Source organism: Agelaius phoeniceus, chromosome 3 (assembly GCF_051311805.1).
Source record: "Agelaius phoeniceus isolate bAgePho1 chromosome 3, bAgePho1.hap1, whole genome shotgun sequence".
NCBI lineage: Eukaryota > Metazoa > Chordata > Aves > Passeriformes > Icteridae > Agelaius > Agelaius phoeniceus.
This window is the reverse complement of record NC_135267.1, coordinates 82,102,293-82,120,608: the sequence shown is the minus strand read 5'-3', so window position 1 is coordinate 82,120,608 and position 18,316 is coordinate 82,102,293. Positions and strand designations below refer to the sequence as shown.

At 40.8% G+C, this 18,316-nt stretch overlaps 1 long non-coding RNA gene across 1 annotated transcript in view; it reads left to right on the top strand.

The window, feature by feature from the left end:
- Positions 1–1,375: 1,375 nt before the first annotated feature.
- Positions 1,376–18,316, top strand: part of LOC143693727 (uncharacterized) — a 47,897-nt gene continuing 30,956 nt past the window's right edge. Inside the window, exons 1-3 of the long non-coding RNA XR_013181666.1 lie at positions 1,376–1,588; positions 2,667–2,783; positions 13,157–13,224. This is a non-coding gene — a long non-coding RNA (uncharacterized LOC143693727). The remainder of the gene's footprint in view (positions 1,589–2,666; positions 2,784–13,156; positions 13,225–18,316) is intronic.

Sequence of the window (18,316 nt, the reverse complement as noted above, 5' to 3'; positions counted from 1 at the left end):
AAATTAAGAAATTTCTGTGTTTTGTATATTTTATGAATAGAGTGCAGAAAACTGATGTTACTACAGTTCTCTGTGTTTGACTTGTACTGATCTAGGGAAAATTAATTCCTGGTATAGTGCCATTAATTTCATGGGAGTTACATCAGAGATATGAACTCATTTAGTTATTCCTAGCACCATCTGGAAATTTATCATGCCACAGCAATGTTTCACTTGCTGAAGACATGTTCATCCTTTTTGTTTAGTATGGAAAGACAGGGATTAAAAATTGAAGATCATTTTAGCTTGCTCTATATCATCTTAAACTCCCTTGTAGGCTTTGTTATGTTTGGATGACGAGATATGAATTTAAACAATATTTAAATAAATGTAATAGTGCAATCAAGAAGGGACCAAATAGGTCTCAGTAGGCAAAACATTTTTATGAATATAAACATAACCCTTTTTGCAGGGAGTGGATCTGCAGAAGTGGAATTTCTTTTGGTGTGTGCAGACAGTTGTCTCTGCCTGTCCTTCCTGACACAAATTTGTATCTCTGTTTTAGTGCTGGCATGTTGGAACCTCACTCTGAGGACCAGAATAGATCTGTATCACAAAGTTCAGCTCAATTCTGTCATGGTTTACAATACTGGAAAATTCTGCCAGAAATGTCAGAAACTTCATATTATCTTCTGTTTGTTTAAGAAGTGTTTTTTTTTTCATTATTTTTATTGGCATTGTGTCCAGAAATGTATTTTTAAGTGATAAGAAATCCTTGTCTAGTTTTGAAACTATGCTTTATCCTTGTGGAAACATAAAATGACAGCCTAAGCTATTTCCTTTCTTCCCAGCCTCCCCCAGAGCACAGACAGGAATGATGCTTGTAATGACTTCTGATTTCTTGTTTTCTGTTCAGAAATGCACTGAGTATACTCAGGCCCAGCCATGTCAAAACCTCAGGTAGCTCAAGACCAAAGGTCCAGACACAATAGGAACAAAGCTGTGACTACCCAGCATATGGAGATATTTGCATGCTATGTGTACATCTTTATAACTGTGTAACAGATAGTGCTGTGTTACATACAGTGACAACACCCCAGAGCTGGTGAATTAAAAAAAAAAAAAAAAAAAAAAAAAAAAATATATATATATATATATATATATATCAATGAACTGTTGGAATGCAGGACATCCCTCTGGCTGTCCTGGATATTCCAACAATAAACAAGTTTAATTGATAAGTTTAATTGATTAATTACCGCACCCTCGCTTTAATGTGACATCTTTAAGAACTGCGGGCAGGTGCAGAGTACAATTCTACCTGTTGTCCCGTCTGTAAAAGTGACTCTTCTGTGCTTTAAGTACCTTCTTGTGTGTGTTTGCCATGCAGAGAGCATTGCTGGTCTGGGCAGTGTGCCCAGCACGACCCTCGTGCTGTGAGCCTCTCAGACAGACAGCAGCCCCCGAGGGGAGAGCTGCTGTGCCCGCTGGGGAATGGTGGAGCACAGCACTGACAGCACCATCCTCATCCTCAGTCTTGTGGAGTCACACAAAGCAGGGCCAGAATTTTTGTCAAGCCTAACAGCTTTGCTGAAATACAAATATTGGGGTGAGTTAGTAAGTGTTTACTGTAAATTCACTAGTAATGTAATTTCATAACCTTGCCTGAAGGTTCCTATCCTTAGGGGTTCATTTTTTTTGCTTATTAGGCCCTTGTTACTAGTGTCTAGTTTGTATTTACAAAACCAACGGTATTCATCAAAACTGTTCATCTTTGAAATTAAATGGAAATGTTGCTGTGTAGTTCACTGAAAATTACCCCCTAGAAAAACTTATATACAGAAATTTTTAGTAACTATAGTTTATTTTTATTCAGACAGGACACAGTTAAGGAAATAAAGGCTGGTTTTTTCAACGAATTTTTAATTTCAGTAAGTTGATTATGTAGCTATCTGATGCTAGGATGATGAAGTTAGATAGTCCCATAGATGTGTGTATTTATATAAAGAAAGAATTCATGCAGCATAAACCAGATAATTTATCTTTGTTGCAGTCAGCTTGGTAGACATGTTGCCTCTAGAATGCTAATAACCACCAATTTTTATGTAGTGAAAATGGAATACACTGTGCTTAGAAATACTCAGAATTTCTTTTCAAGGACAGTAAAAGCATCAAAATGTCTAAGGGGTCACTAATAGCATAAAAAACCTCAACTCCCCCTCAGACTGATATGCAAAAAAACCCCTCTAACCAAAATATCCTATTTGAATTGAGTTCTTTACAAGAGATTATGAAAAATATCAGTGGATGCAGTGAATCAGGAAAAGTGCATTTAGATGTAAGGATGTAAAAATAAATCCAAAGAATAAAGGAGTAGGGAATTGAAAAGCAAATCTGAATTTTAAAACAGATTCTGGTAAGCACATCTTCCCCAACTGTCAGGGCTGTAATCTTTTTTTTTTTATTTGCACTTGAAGTGATGCTGAAGAGGAAACTCTCTGTCCATTGCAGGGATCCTTGACATATGATTGACATGATATCATGTTGTATAAACTAATAGTATCCAGAAAGGTGATTGATAAGTCAGATCCCCTCCTATCACCCCAAATTCACTGTTACTGTGCCTTAATTTCTTTGCTCCACTTCTGCAGCTTGTAATCCACAGAATTTTACTTCTCTGTTTGCAGGTGGAGGGCATATGCTGTAGGGGCTCCTTATATCAAAGAAGCAAAGCACTGTGGGGAGCCAGTTTTTGAGGTAATATTTAACATGAGCTCTGCTCCCCACAGTACTCATGTTTTGTGGTAAGTACAGAACAAATTACTCCTTTCTTGTTGCTGCTGGGGAAGGAGCAAATTTGACCCAGTTGCTTATCAGTTAGTAATCCTCATTGCCCTACACCTTGCCTTCTCTGAAAGACACAATCTATCTTTTGGGCTTTGACATGTCAAAATCAGCAGTCTCTGCTGACTGTTCACATGGCAGCAAATGGTTGTATTTAATTTTTACCACTCTTTAACTAGTGATTTCTAATGTGACATTTTTCTATTTTGAATGATACGGCATATTTGACACTATAGACAAATTTCAACTCCCAAGACTGCAGTAGAAAAGCAAGATTTTTGGAAGATTATGCTGTCACACACCCTAGCATCAAGTGCATTTTCTGTCTTTCTTCCTCTGTTGTCCAACAGTTGAACTGCTGGCAGTCAGAATGTTTTACCACAGGAGGTAGAGCTGAGTCATGTGAAAGTTTACCTATAGCAGAATCCTGGCTGCATTTAGGCAAAGCATGAAAATCTGCAAATAAAGCCTCTAAAGACATGAGGTACTCAGGGATTTTACATTGCTGACATTCATCAAAGGCTACAGGCATTGTGCCATCTCTCTTCTCCACAGAGAAATAAAACGCTGACAGCTTTCTGAATTCACTTTCAAGAAGAGGCAAGGCTCAACAATAGAGTAGTGAATTCATGATCTTACCATCTTCACCAAAAAATTATCTAATATCCAGGCTTCGGACACTACATGTAGCCCAAGAGAAAGGGTGTTCTTTGTTCAAGAGGATGTTCCTGTGCAGAAATAAGTCTGGTTCAGGGTGAAGAAAATAGTCTAGGTAGTACACAGTAGATTGCAGTAAAAATCATGTCTTCCTCCTCTCATGTGAATATTTCTGGAATTTTTACTTGCTGCAAGTGTATCAGCCCAAGATCCCATCTACATCACTGCAGCGTCCTGGTAGGCTTTCTGATCGTGGCTACTTTGAAAGAATTGAGCTGCCCCTTTAAAAGCCTTCTTTACCTTCTGGGGTGGTAACTGAGATGAAGAGCACAGACCATAACTGAGGAATGTATAGGTGCATGGGTGCTGATCTTAAAACATTAGAAATGAGGCATACAATTCAAGAGCAAAGGTTGTTTGTTCATGTTGTGTGGAAAAAGAACATCCAAGGTTCCTAAATGCTCATGTTCAAAAGGTACAACAAAACTCAGGGAGTTCACAAAAACTCACAAAGTGTTTTTAATAAATTACTTGGCATTTAAAGTGGTATATTAGTTGCTGACCTACTATATAAGCACAGGGCAGAGAAAAAGAAAGATAATTAAAGGGAAGACAGAGAAAGAGAGGGGAAAAAAAGAGAGAAAGAAAAGAAAGAGAAATAAAAAAAGAAGGAAGGAAGCAAATAAGCTCCCAGTTCTGGTTCCAGCATTGATCCAGTTGATGGGATGTCCATGGTCTTGGGGCCTCTGCCCAGGCTTGGTTGGGATACCTCTTTACAGACAGGTTTTCCCCTTTGGAAGATGTGTTTATCTTTCTAAGCAAATTAGTTACTATGCATAGTCTTTTCTTTCAGACCTTTCTAGAAATAGGTCAGAAGGGCTTCAGGGGTCTTGGGTGGTTTTGATCCCCCACTCTGAAGTCCATGCCCACTTCCCGGTCTCATTCCTGCACTTGCACTGTACTGTATTGCGCTTATCTCCAGGAATTATAACAAGGAAGTTTGTCCTGGACAAGTGCTGCCCTACTTCTGCATGGCCCCCTTTTCCAGCCAGATCTCATTCTTTCCTGCCATGTCTTACTAGCAGCATTCCTTGTCTGCTGTTATCAACAATCCTTGGTTGACTCCACAGCTGTCCAGCTATCAGTGTTTGAGACATTAGCTCCTATCTTCTGGGCTGCCACACTGACAGCCCAGAAGGGAAGAAAGAGACAACACCTTGGTTAATTTCTTATACAAGCTTCAAGATTTGTGTGGCTTTACAAATTTGTCAGCTACTAAGTATACTCCCAAACCTGTGTAGCATTGTCTTGATGAGTTTCCATCACTTTGGACAGGTGGAAAAAAACCCCAAACTCAATAAACAAGCACAGATACAATTTATTGTTGCTGAAGGATTTATTTCATTGATATTGTCAATGTTAGTGTCTCATCTGTCTCCTTTGCAGCCTGAAAAGTTTCTGTAGTGAATTACGGACACTCAAAATTCCTTTTCAACTGATGTTTCGAGCACTGCAAGCACAGAAGGAGAGGGAGAAAGTGAGATCTGCAGAACAAAATTTGTAGAAACAGACCAAAGAAACTAGCTTGGGCAAACAGTGCTTCAGCACTGGAAAGCCCAAATCAAAGACTTTTCATGTGTGGATGACAATTTAACACCCATTAAAGCCAGCTCACTTTAACAAAGGTCAGAAAAATATTTCATCTGGTATGGACATACTCTGATGGCAGTGAGCTTATAACAATTACTTACTGCTAACTAAACCTGGTCTCTGCTTCTGAAGCATTACTCAAGTTTTGGAAAGTAAAAAGGATGAGCAGCAAATGCAGCATCTTGTCTTGCGAGATCATTTTCACTATGCACATTCTTGCATAGAAATAAAAAGAATAATAAAAATAACAGCCTAATCTTGTCTTGTCAGGGTTTGAACTATCTTGCTTAATTAGGATAGAATTAGATGGAATTTTCTGAGCACATGCCCCGATGTGTCTTTATTCACAAGAGTTATACTTCCGCATGAAGAATGGACTCTGAGGAATCCTTTCCCAGCTTTCACTGGAATTTATTTCCAGGGCATCTGGCCTCTGATCAGCTATGGCCATATCCTCAACTTCATCTAGACAGATACTCTGTTCAGGACTGGATTCACAAAGAATTTTTGAGTTTTTTAGCTTAGTCTATTTCCAAAGCAGGCACAGTTGAGAAGTCTGAGGATGAAGCTACCAACGTTTTGAAAGGATGCTTCACCGTGATGCATAAAGAAAGGTACTTCACCATGATGCATAAAGAAAAAAACCCTCTTTCTGTACTGCAATGCTTGATGCTGGGCTTTTGAAAGAGGAGTTGTGAGGTGGGTATTTCCAGCTCAGCTGACCTGTTCTTCAGAAGCACTGCCTCCAAACAGCTCTGCAGGTGCAGGGTTGTCTTTGTGCTTGCTGATGCCACAGAGTGGTGATGATACTTTATTTGTATTCGTATTGGTCCTCTGGAAATTTAGAAGAAATTGCAAATCATAGATCCTTCTGAATGTTGTATCCCTTTCCTGCTATGGCGTACAGACCTTAGGGCTCCCTATGGTTGCCCTGCTCTGTTCATGTGAGACAAGTTTTCCATGATTAAGCTGCTCATATGACCCAGCATCAGGGAGCTGTGCAGCTCTGATCCTTTCCTCTCTTCCCAGCTGCTGGGCAGGGGCATCCCAAGCTGTATTGCCAGTGCTCAGCACCTGGCTCAGCTGCTTGTGGTGAGCCTTTACTTTAAAAGCACTTATCTGCAGTGATAAAATCATACACCACCGGTGCTCTTAGTGCAGTGCTAAACATCTATTAACACTGACAGTCGAGTAATGAGGTGACTGCAACAATTAATTTCCATGTTTCCATTGAGCTATGCTCTGGAGGATTGTTACACTGATTCTTTGTGAACATCTGAGCATGGGGAGAGGGGCAAGAAAGGAAGTTCCATGTTTCAGCACTTCCACCTTTCTGCTAGACAGTGCCAAAAAGCCACTGTCTTTGGAATGCTTCCCTGTTTTCAAGAGCCAGAAATCTGATATAGTGTTATTTCATGGTTTGCTGAACACAGGGAGAATTGCTACCAGCAGTCTGTTTTTGCAAAATCGGTGTAACATGCACTTGATTTCATGCTGTTTCAGAATCCAGTGAAATAGCTTCACTCTTTCTCTCTTTCATGATGACAAGTCATTAGTAATGTTACCAGGAGACCAAAATATAGTTGGAATAGGCATTGAATATTAAGATGAATATATCTAATGTTTCATTACATGTTGAATCTTTTTCCCAGTAAAATAATAGCCTTAAATAATACTGCAACATTAAAAAAAAAAAAATCCAAACTCATTAAAAATGAGTGATTGTTCCAAAGACAAGAGACAAAAAGCAGATTTTCCCAAAAGGCAGGCTGCTGTCAGTCCCAGCATTTCTGTTTATAGACTTACACTTGGAATCACTACTCTGGTTAAGGGTGTAGGAGGCTGCCCCAGTTCAATAAGGAGCTTTAGGCTGAAGAATAGTCTGTGTTGGTAACAGTAATTTACAACAGAAACCATTAAACAGACACAGCCAAAGGGTAGCGGTCTCAATGATTTTGGAAAGCATTAGATCTGAAACTTGTGTTCATGGGCATAGTTCCACTGAAAATAATGGAGTTGTATCAGTTTATGATGAGATTTGCATCTACTGCTTTCAGTAGACCAGTGAGAATTTAAAGTAGCTTGGGAGTCATCTTTTCTTCTTTCAGCTGCTGACAGAAAGGCAGGAGAGGTCTTGGGAAATGGGATTTACATGGGGAGTGACAGAGTTGATCTGCTCAGTACAACTGTGTGCAGAAGAAGCTCCAAAAGGAGCAGTGACAGCACTAGCTGTCACACCCGGGACAAACAGCCACAACCACGCAACACCCAGAGATTCCATGGCTGGATTGGGTTAGGGTGGCCGTACTGGGTCTGAATGCAAATAAAATGTTCATTTCCAAGCACCCCAGAGACAGTCCTAGTCTAGTATAAAGAAAGTCTTGATAAACAAAAAATCAACTCTAAAATAAAAAATAACCATAAAGCTGCTTCTGCAACTCTGAAATTAAATTAATCCAGTCAATACTTGTATTGAACGCTATACTAGTGAAAAGTATACTGGAAAGTAATTAATTATCTGACTTTCTCTACCAATCATTATTGTAGCAGTGCTGCTTAAAACCTTTAAAGTGATGGCACCCTGCTGTGCCAGATGCTAGAGCAATGTGTAAGAGACAGAGTGTGCCTCTAAGAGCTTTGCCACAGCTGTGTGTGAAGTCCAAAAGCAGATGGGTGACAGCTGAGACAGATGTCTGGGGAACTGATCCTCCATTTCACCTCCAAGGCCAGAGGTCTGGATCAGCCTCACTGTGCTACTGCCCCTGAAGCACACTGCTCTCTTCTGCAGACCTTCCTCCCAAGTGTGCCTATTCCCAGGCAGGCTTGTATGCAAATTTATAATCTGGTAAATAAGTGAAGAGAGGGAAGGGAAAGTCAGCTTGTCTGCAATTTGCCTCAGTTTCCAGTGGCTCCAGTGCCTTCTTCAGCCAAGAGTAACTTGCAAATTCAGGAGTTTGCAAAGGCTGACTAAGCAGCTTCTGGAGACAGCTATGCAGGAGCTAAGAAGAAATTCAGTGTCATCTCAGTCATCTTTCCAATCAGTGTCATCTCAGTCATGTTTTCTAATAGCATCCTTTGAAAGCAAGAATTTAAATCACTTGCTGAAGGCCACTACTCCACCAACAGAGGTTCAGCAATAGGTCTGAACTCATGGCACCAAAACCAAAAGGGCAGTTCAGCAGATTTTTGGGAGTGACAAGTAAAATCTCCATGGATTTATTTAAAATCCTAAAAAATAATTCTAGAAGTAGATGGCAAGACAAACTGATGCATAGGAAAAGATTGGCTCTCTGGCATATAGGAAAAATCAACACCTTTCAGAGGCTTGTTGGCTACCACACCTGCCAGTTAATGCATAAATTGCTTTTTCTTTTTAAATATTTGTTTTGCAAAACCAGAGAAATGGGATCTACCAGCCAAAGAGAACATTCATGACATGATTTACTGCAAGTAAATCTTAAGGGCAAAATTAATGCCTGGCCCCTCATGTGGTAATCTTGCAATCAATTTTGGTGAGGTCACTCCACCTTTTTCAGTCTGCTCTCTGTCTGCTAAACAGCTTCCTATGGAGAATGTCTTTCAATGCTACATTTGTTTATGTCATGACTCTGCAGAATCTGAATTTCAAACGGTCATTGAATTTCACACCCAGATTGAAGCACTGTAGCCTGACACAAGTTTTAGCTTCCTTGCTGCCAAATCCTCCAAACTGTCAAGAAGCCAAGAAGTAATATAGAAGGAACAAGCCAAGAAGTAACATAGCAAACAAAAGTAAAATTTAGCCTGATCAATGCCTTAATTTGGTCCGGTATATAACCACCAAAAAAACTTTGCTGGCTCTAAATAAGGGAGGTGTAGACAGACATTGTCAAAGACATTAAAAGCAGAATAAAATACATATTTACCACATGTTTATAACTACAGTTTGTTTTTTTTTAATAGCTTCATAGAACAGTGCTTGCAGACTGCATTTTGGTTACAGAACCAATTTTTCTTATACAGTTATCTCCCTACTTCCCTCTTCAGTACCTCAAGAGATTTTTCAGAGCTTGTTTATCTACATGTAATTTTCTTTTTAAAAGAGAAAATGGGTTTTGGGTTTTTTTTCCCCTGTAAATTTTTTGGTGAAGCATATCTTGAAGTTCCTCTCAAATTTCAGTTTGCAATGTTTCTTTTTTCTCTAATTCCTAAATTAAACATCATATCTGACCTCAGCCTCCTACTTCCCCTCTTTCAATCCTTTTGTTAGCAAAGGCCTCAGTAAAAGCCATCTGCAAATGAGAAGATGCACAAAAATAATGTCAGCCCTCAATTCTTCAAGAGGGCAATTTATATTTTCTTGTAAGAGCAGAAAAATGAGGGTTTTTTTGGTTAATAATTCAAAGTGAGTAGTCCTGCAAATGGCTGGGAAGATAATCTCTATGTTCAGTTTATCATTAAGGATTTAATTCAGTGGTTAGAAAGTAGTGGAGAGCCTGGGTCAAAAACTGGTCTGGTGCATCTGGGAAAAAGTCCAGAGGACAGATAAAAAGCCACATATAGTGTGCCTGCTCTCATCTTATTATCTATTTATCTCTGGTTAATGCACTAAGAGGAGCATGTCCCTCCAATATCTAGGGAAAGAGGAGAAAAAATAACCCCTGGATATGTTTCCATGGTCTGTGAGGGGTCCTACATGGAGTTGAGCCTAGACCATCAACTATTATCAGGCTCAAGCTAGATGTAGCATCCCACTGAGCAAAAGGTAAGTGATTAGACAATGTCCAGGGAGTTGTCTAACAGGCAGCCAATTACAAGTAGCACCATCTGGCCACCCCTGCAGTCAGTCTCTACCTTATGTTTTAAAGCTGTACCTTAAACTTCTGTCCCTTGTGGTTTTCAGAGTGGCTGCAAGTAGCTGATGGAATCAGTGGATCATCTGTTGGAATCATCACTGACTCCTTAGCAAAAATGACTGTCTATACATTTTGTATGGACTAATTAGCTAGCAAGAAGATCTATTCATTGTGGCAACTATCTCTTTGAAATTTGCATTTACTAAACACTTGGAATATTTGAGTGGAAAAGTAATCTTTGGCTTTAAGAGTTGAGGTAAAAAAATCTGACACTTTACCTTACTATTCTTTGTGCAAGCCATCTGACAGCAGAGCCTGAAAGGCTAGGAAGATAAATCTAAACTTTGTGCTACTCCCACTGCATCCCCTCCTGCCCCTTCCCCAACTGCTTAAACAATGATGCTTCTTCTCTCTCTTTTGGTACTGTCATCCAACAGCAAGTAATAATTTGGCTTCTTTGCATTTGATTTGGCTGTTTTCTGCCACTCGTTTGTCCTAATATACTGGAGTGTGCTTGGGGACAAACCTGTGAGCAATTAGGCAGAACTCAGATGTCTCCAAGTGCAGAGCTGGAGAACTCAGTTATGATCAGAAAAACACAGGTGTTAGTAAAGCAGTTGGTAGCATAAGCTCCCAAATTTAGCTCCAGTCTTCTGATGGCTTTGATTCTAATATTTACTTTAAAATCCAAAAAAAACCTATTCAAGAGGATGAATAAATAAATTGATAAACTGGTCAAAGAAAAGAATCAGCTAAGATTTAACAGCATCATTCAACCTGAAGGGAACTAATTCTGGCTTTCAGTACTTTAGACAGATTGTTTTCACACCCATGGCAATTGTTACAAAAAATTCTGCATTGGAAAGGAAACAACCCTTTCCATACCTTCTGCTGATTTATGCCTTTGAACCACAGCCTGGCTCTCAGTGCAGTGAATAAAGAGAAGGAAGAAAAGGGGTAAGAAAGGGCAGGTGGCAAGCTCTGTCAAGCGCAAAGCTTGTGACACCAGAGGGCAATGTTCTCTTGTTATATTGGTTGTGGTACAAAACCACAAGCCTGTAAAAATCTCCATCAGCAGCAAAAACTCTTTTTAAAAAAGAGCACAGTTTTGAAAAACTGTGAAGTTTATGTCATTGTGTGCTAAGATAGATTATCAGTTCTGAAGCTTTTCAAGACATACAGGTACTGCATCAATTTTTATATTGACTCACATGTGCAATGTCAGCAGACATGCAGTGTCAGGGAAGCTGAAAATCTCAATCATATCTGTGCTCTGGGTGAACATGGTATAACAAATTTATGTTCACTTTCTTCTTTGAGATCACAATAAAAAGATCACAAGTCCCTCTTTGGCTGAAATGGAAAGCAATTGCTTGTGTAGCCACTTGTAAAAATTAAGGTTCTAATAAATTAATAAGCATAAGTGACATTGAATGAAAAGTTAAAGAGTCAGTAATGCTATGCTTTTCTTTAATAAGAGTATTAAAACAAACATGCCCCCTTTTCCCCTGTACCATTTCTAGTAGTCTAGTCTAGTCTAGTAGTCTAGTAGTCTATTAGCTTCTCCTTTCCCTCCAAATAAAATAAGACAGCACTGTTGGTTGCCTGATCAGGGCTGTGCTGGAGCTTGTTGGAGCCCTGGGAAGGTGCATGTGCCTGGGCAGAGCTGAGGCCCCAGGCAATGGGCAGCCCTTCTGGGCAGGCCCACTCTGGTACAGCTCCACTGTCTGGGCTGTTAATGTCTATTTGACCTTCTTTGTGCAGGATGTGAGGGGCAATTTGTCTGTAACTGGGTAATTAGATCTGTTCAGTGAACAAATATCTTGTGCAGAAATTAAAGGTCATACAGAAAGAAATTATGAATGGCCTCAGGCAGGTGTGAGGGCGCTATCTCTCAAACACGATTTAAACATGGCAGTGCCAAGTGCTAATTTGCTGGTTTCTGTTTGTTACCTGCTGAACCAGAAGCAGACACCTAAAAATGGGATTCACAAAGTTTAAAAGGGTTAGATTTTTCTAAAAGGGCAAGGCAAGGAGTATGGAAATTCACAGAATTACAGAATAAGCTGAGTTGGAAGGGATCCACATGATTCATGTAGTCTAACTCCTGGCCCTGTGCAGGACTTCCCAAAGTCACATTGTGTGCCCAAGAGTGTTCTCCAAACACTTGAGCTCTGTCAGGCTGTGCTGCGACCTCTTCCCTGGGGAGCTGTTCCAGTGCCCAACCACCCTCTGGGTGAAGAACCTTTTCTTAATATCCAACCTAAACCTCTCCTGACGCCACTTCAGGCCATTCTCTCAGGTCCTGTCACTGGGCACCACAGAGCAGAGATCAGTGCCTGCCCCTCCTCTTCTCCTCATGAAGAAGTTGCAACTGCAGTGAGGTCTCCCCTCAGTCTCCTTTTCTCCAGGCTGAACAGACCAAGTGACCTCAGCTGTTCTCATACAGCTTCTCCTCAAGGCCCTTCACCATCTTACAGCTCTGCTCTGGACACTCTCTAATAGCTTTTATATCTTTCTTATATTGTGGTGCCCAAAACTGCGCACAGGACTTGAGGTGAGGCCGCACCAGTGCAGAGCAAAGTGGGACATGCTGACTGTGACCAATGAATGCACTGTCTTTCAGGTGCTTTTCAGGATCTCCCAGAGTAATCTCTGTATGGATCTGGCTTCATCCTGAAAGATCTTAAACTTTCTTCCCCTTCTGTGGATGGCCCAACTGCTTTGGGCAAAAGTAGAATGGACATTGAGGAGGCAGAGAAAAGGCAAGACAAAGCCCAGAAGAGGAGAGCAAAGGTGCTTGAAGGTGTTCAATGGCTTGTGCCCAGGGAATACCTCCATGGGTATGGCTGCTCAGCTCCAGAAAACAGAGCTAAGGGGCAAACCAGAGGAATTGTATTGTGGAGTGGAGAAGGTGATGAGGTGTGATAGTTTGGTGTTTCTCCTGGTGAAAGAACCAAGGGCATCCAGAAGAAGCAGCTGGTAAGGAACTCAAAGTCAACAAGGTTTTCATAGATATTGTGAATGCTAGAAACTTCCATTGATTTGTGGAAAGCAATGCAGTACAGTAAGAACTATTTAACAGATAGATAGTGCCTTTTCCTCAATGATCCATTAACCACAAAACTGTGGAGCTGGGATAGTGGGAAAGCAGAACAGTGAGCTTTTCTTGTTTCTTTCCTCTTCCCTAGGTACCTGCTATGGCACCCTGATGGAGACAGCCCTGCAGGGGAGGGACTGCTGATTTGAACTGGTACAGGTAAGGCTTATGAATTTAATTCTACTTGTTCTTGCTTTTCCACTTTGTACTGGATAATGTCATTCCCTGATTTTATAGAGGAAACACAGGGAGAATCTGCATAACTTTGGTTAGAGGTTAGAGGTTAAGTTACTTGGATCTTCTGCCTCCCCCTGCCACCCACAGCTGCATCAAGCACATATTATCACTTTGTTTTAATTATCACATTATCTTCTGGGGGACTTAAAATATCTCCTTATGGCTTTTGGACTTTACTGACCTCACTTGTGTGCAGGGATTATGTAGGAAACTTTGAAAGAAACACTAATTAAAACTCTGCAGATAAATGGAAAGGGGGATAAAATGTAGTAAAGCTTGGTCAGAGGCACATTGTGTCAGGCTATCCTGACGCCTATCTAATCAAAGATTGATAAGAATCTTCATTCATGTTTCTAGAAAAAAAAGAAAGCTGTGATTCTGTAGACAAAAGCAGTAGATCAAATCTATCTGACCTTGAGCAAAGAAACTGATGTAGTGTCACATGGGAAATTATCAGCTAAAATGGTGAAGATGGAGATTATTACAGGAACTGAGATTTGGTAAGGAGCTCTCTAAATGAGAGATGACAATGAGTCATGCTGTGAGGCAAATGATCAAGCTGAAAGAGGTTACTAGACAATTTTCTCAAGGACTCTCTGGACAAAGTTTGTTTACTATTTCTAATAAAGACCTTGGCATAAAAGACAGGAACATGAAAATTAAATTGACTGACGGATATAGGAATCATCTGTGGCATATGCAGTACCAGAATCTTGTACACTGACATGGTGTGATCTTGAGGGCAACAAGGGTAGAAATGGGTACAGCAGGATGCAGGCTAAAGACACACATCTCGGGGCTAATAGCATGAGTCTGTGCTAGGATCTCAGTGGTGGTAAAGGACATTTGGGAAAACATCTTTAACTTCAAGAAGTCAAAAGAATCTGGCTTAGTTAGGAATGTAAAATGGTGTCTTGAATGGGTCTGGAGAGGGTGGTTCTCTCCCATATGCCTGTCCCAGAGGACACTGCTGGAAACTGAAGAACAAGTTAACCCAAATGAGGTACTTATGATAAAACTATTTGGGATGAATCAGCCATAATTCAGTTGCAGCTGCAAAAGGAAATATTTCTTAAGGTGGAGACTATGGACCCATATTCTAGAAGGAAAAGTAAGGAGAGGAAAAAAATTCTCATTTTAAGATTCATCATACAATAATGTCAGCATCAATGACTGAAACTGGACTCAGTTGCTCAAAGCACTCATCCACTCCTTCCATCTTTGCAATCATTTGGTTATAGGCAGTCTTGCTTTTATTCAAAGCACACTGAGTTCTTTCAGTCAGATTGAGCAGGTTGAATTGCTATTCCAAATGCCTGTCAACACATTAACTAAGATACACACCCAGATAGGACTTCAATCAGGTCTCATACCACCCTTGGAATAATAAATAAATGGAGAAAGACAGAATTTTCATTCTTTTCTCCTTCCAAATTCTTCTTCCTGTCTCTTGGTGATGTGTTTTCCCTTTCAAGCCACACTGAGATAAGAGGTGCACCAAGTGTCACAGAGTGTAAGGGCAGGACAGATTGCTTGGGCTAGCCCATGTGACCCTTGGCATTTTTCAAGGCTGTGTGGTACCTCTCTTATACTACCTTATCCTATAATGTCTCATGTATAAGGAAACTTTCCTGTCTGACTGTTCAGAGGGCACTCTGGTAGCCACCATTCCCACCACCAGGGACTGCACTGCTGGGACTGAAGCTCCATGTCAGTGGGTGGCTCTGGTGAGCCCATGGATGCCCTGCTTGGCTCCCTGCATACACCCACCACAGTCACACAGTCAGATCAGATTTTGTTGCTGGCTGGGTTTCTCTTGCATCCTTAAAGCAATTTATTCATGATGCAGTAACACAAGAACAGCTCAAGCTGAGTGCCTCCAGGAAGGGATACCAAATGAAGTAACCCCTGGGTTTTATGCCTTCATAGTCTGTGCACATGAAGGTCTGGGCTCTTCCTGCTGAGTCCTCAGCTTCTGCTGTGTCTCTCTCAGTTCGGTCACCTGACTTCCCCACAGGTCCCTGTGCTCGTTTTTTGTGCAAAGGGTCCAGTTCATGGCCTCTTGCCTGGGGCTCCTGCCACCCAGAGCTCAATCTGCAGCTTGCACACTGTGCTGCCTGCACTGAATGTGTTCCTCACCCTCTCATCTAGCACCAGTGACCTGCAGCGCTTTTCATGTCCCTCAGAAGGAGAATTTGATTATTTCTATACAGCACAGAATATCAAAATCATTGTAGCTGCTTTTCATGTTTAAGAACTGTCCTTAAGTTGATTTATGTCCCTAAAATATTCAAAGTTATTCAGTGCTGCTGGCATATTTGAGACTAAGAGCTTTTCATATCATACTTATTATTCCTGCTAATCTGTAGTTTGTTAATCACAAATTATATACAATCACACACACACACAGACACACTCACACATATGTGATATATAGTAGGTATTTTGTTGTTGCTGTTGTTTCCTAGCTAGATGGCTCATAGACCATCCAAGCCTGACCACTTCCCAAACAAATACTTCTGTGGCTGGGTAGGGTTTTGTGACAAATTTAATTTTCTCAACTACTTTTGACTACAGAAGTGTTCTGCTGACCAGTGTTCACTGAAAATGGCTGGTGCTGTGCTGCAGGTAAAACTGGAAAGGGCCCTGCATTTCAGTCTGAATGTTCAACTGCAGACACCTCTCTCCTCAGCTTTACAGTTTTGTAACACTGCTGATAGCAGATTTAGTCAAAACTTTTAATCACCAGCTTTGGTCACTCTTAATCTTGTCAGCTCATGAGCCACTTCTAGAAATTGTTCCCTTGTGCAGAGAGTGGTCACAATTGCTGCTGGCCTGGGTAATTGCTACTATGTTGTATCTGACAATCATGATATGTGACCCTCATTACACCAACTTCCTCTGGAGATTGTCACAGCACACAGTGAGAGAAAGAAAGGGTACCTGACTTTCCCACATCTGTACAAAGTGTATGTGTGTTTTATGCAGACTAACGTGCACACCTACAGATGCAAGTTAATCTAATTCTTCATTGTTCTCAAACTGTGGGCGTGATTAACACATTCAAAATGAGAATCTTGTTTGTTTAGTTTTACATGTGTACAGCAGAACTACAATAGAAGAAAATTACATCAAGTGCTGCTTTACTGCATCTCCCAGGACCTCAGGAAAAAAACCCTGCAAGGATATTGACGCAGCTTCTTGTTGTGCAGGCATCCAGAACAATACTGCATACCATCTGTTGAAATATAGTAACAAGACTACATGGCACAGTTCCATGTGATTTTTGTTTATTCCAAACACTGTAGAAAAAGCAGAATCCTTTGAGGAATGGGAAGAATAAAGAAGCAGTGGATTTTCTGTGTGAGAAAAGCAAGATTTTCTGTATGAGCAAATGTGAGAAGGAAAGCAAATGGGAAAATGAGCTGAGAAAAGTGGTGGAAATTCCTGAGTATGGATTTTTAAAGCCTCCATGGGATATTGTCATAGTAAAGGTAACCACTGAATTTAAAGATGGAGAGCTGAATGAAATTTCCCCCCAGTATATATTCTCTTGGACTGTCTGTTTGCAAGCCTTAGTCCCATGTGGAATCCAAGCAAGGTGACTTCAGAGACACCCAAGATCCTTCTTAGCAGTCACATTTGTGAACTGTGTACCTGCTGTCTGTCTGTTCCCATAGTGGCTTATTACTTCCTGCTTGCTTTAGGTGCTCCTTAATTTCACAGATAACTGCATCTCCATGTGTAAAGTTTTCCAAGGAATCTGCTCCAGACTCTGCCCAGAATGGCAAACGAAGGGTTGAGCAGCTAGGTCCCAAAAGTTTAGTGAGCTGCTAAGGGCACACAAGGTGCAGTTATGAAAGCTTTTCCCTACATGTGGGTGGTGGCATCAATGAAGTCTCAGTGTATCTGAGAGCAGCCAACTGGCTGTGCACTGTCACAAAATGGTTCCACTGCCCTTGGCCAGGAAAAGTTCCAGTGATACCATGGAACTGCCATGTCAACTTTTGCTACAAACAAGAAAACAGTGGCTTGACAATTGAGGGGGTGAGGAGAGGTGGCTTTTTTCTCACACATTTATTAACCTGCAGTACTACAGCTCTCCTGCCTTTATTGCTGCCCTGGAGTTTTGGGTGGTGGGATGTGTCTGACTGTGCTGCTTTTAGCTCTGCCCCAGCTGCTTACAGCCCACAGTAGATACTCCTGGTTGTACAGCTTCAGGCCAGGGTTTGATTGCATCAGATGGTATCTCTCAGATGGTTGTAGGACGAGGTAGCACGAAAAGAGGAATTAAGTTGAACATCTCCTCTGGCCAATGTAGAATTACTCCCACTGCAAAGATATTGAAATGGAGGAGTAACATTCCAGGAGCTGATTTTTCTCCCTTATTCCTTCTGTTTTCTCTCCTAGTGTTCACTTTGTTGCTACATCCTTTAGTTCTCATCACCTCCTCCCTTACCATAATCCCTGGTGCAATATCCCTGGTGTTACATGCTTGAGAGGGTGAGAGAGGATGCTGCTGATGCCAGAATCAATCTCTCAGATGCATAAAATCCTGTAGCCATGTGTATATTCCCTGTCTGTACTATCCACAACAGAGACCACACCAGGAACAGAGTAAGAAAGCAGCTAGGTGTTTAAGGATGTTTAAACTTATCAGAGCATATTTTCACTGTGAACAGAAGGAAAACTGTTATTTTATATCTCCCCAGAAAATATGGTTTTATTTGAAGGATTGCATAGTAACCATTAATCATGTTTTTCCTCCAACTCTTACCTGTGGGGATATACCTCTCAACAAACCATGACTGAAGCTTTCTTTGTTCTCTCATGATCTTGAGAGGCTGCAAAATGCCAAGCTTTCAGATGGCACCCCTGTAAAGTCTCTCTTTTATTTGCCTTTATTTCAGTGTCTGCAAACAAAGGTTTGTATTTATGAGAAGTTATGGTTTATTCTAGGCTTCTTCTCATTATTTTAAGATCTTGTTACTTGGACACTAAGCACTAGAGAGAG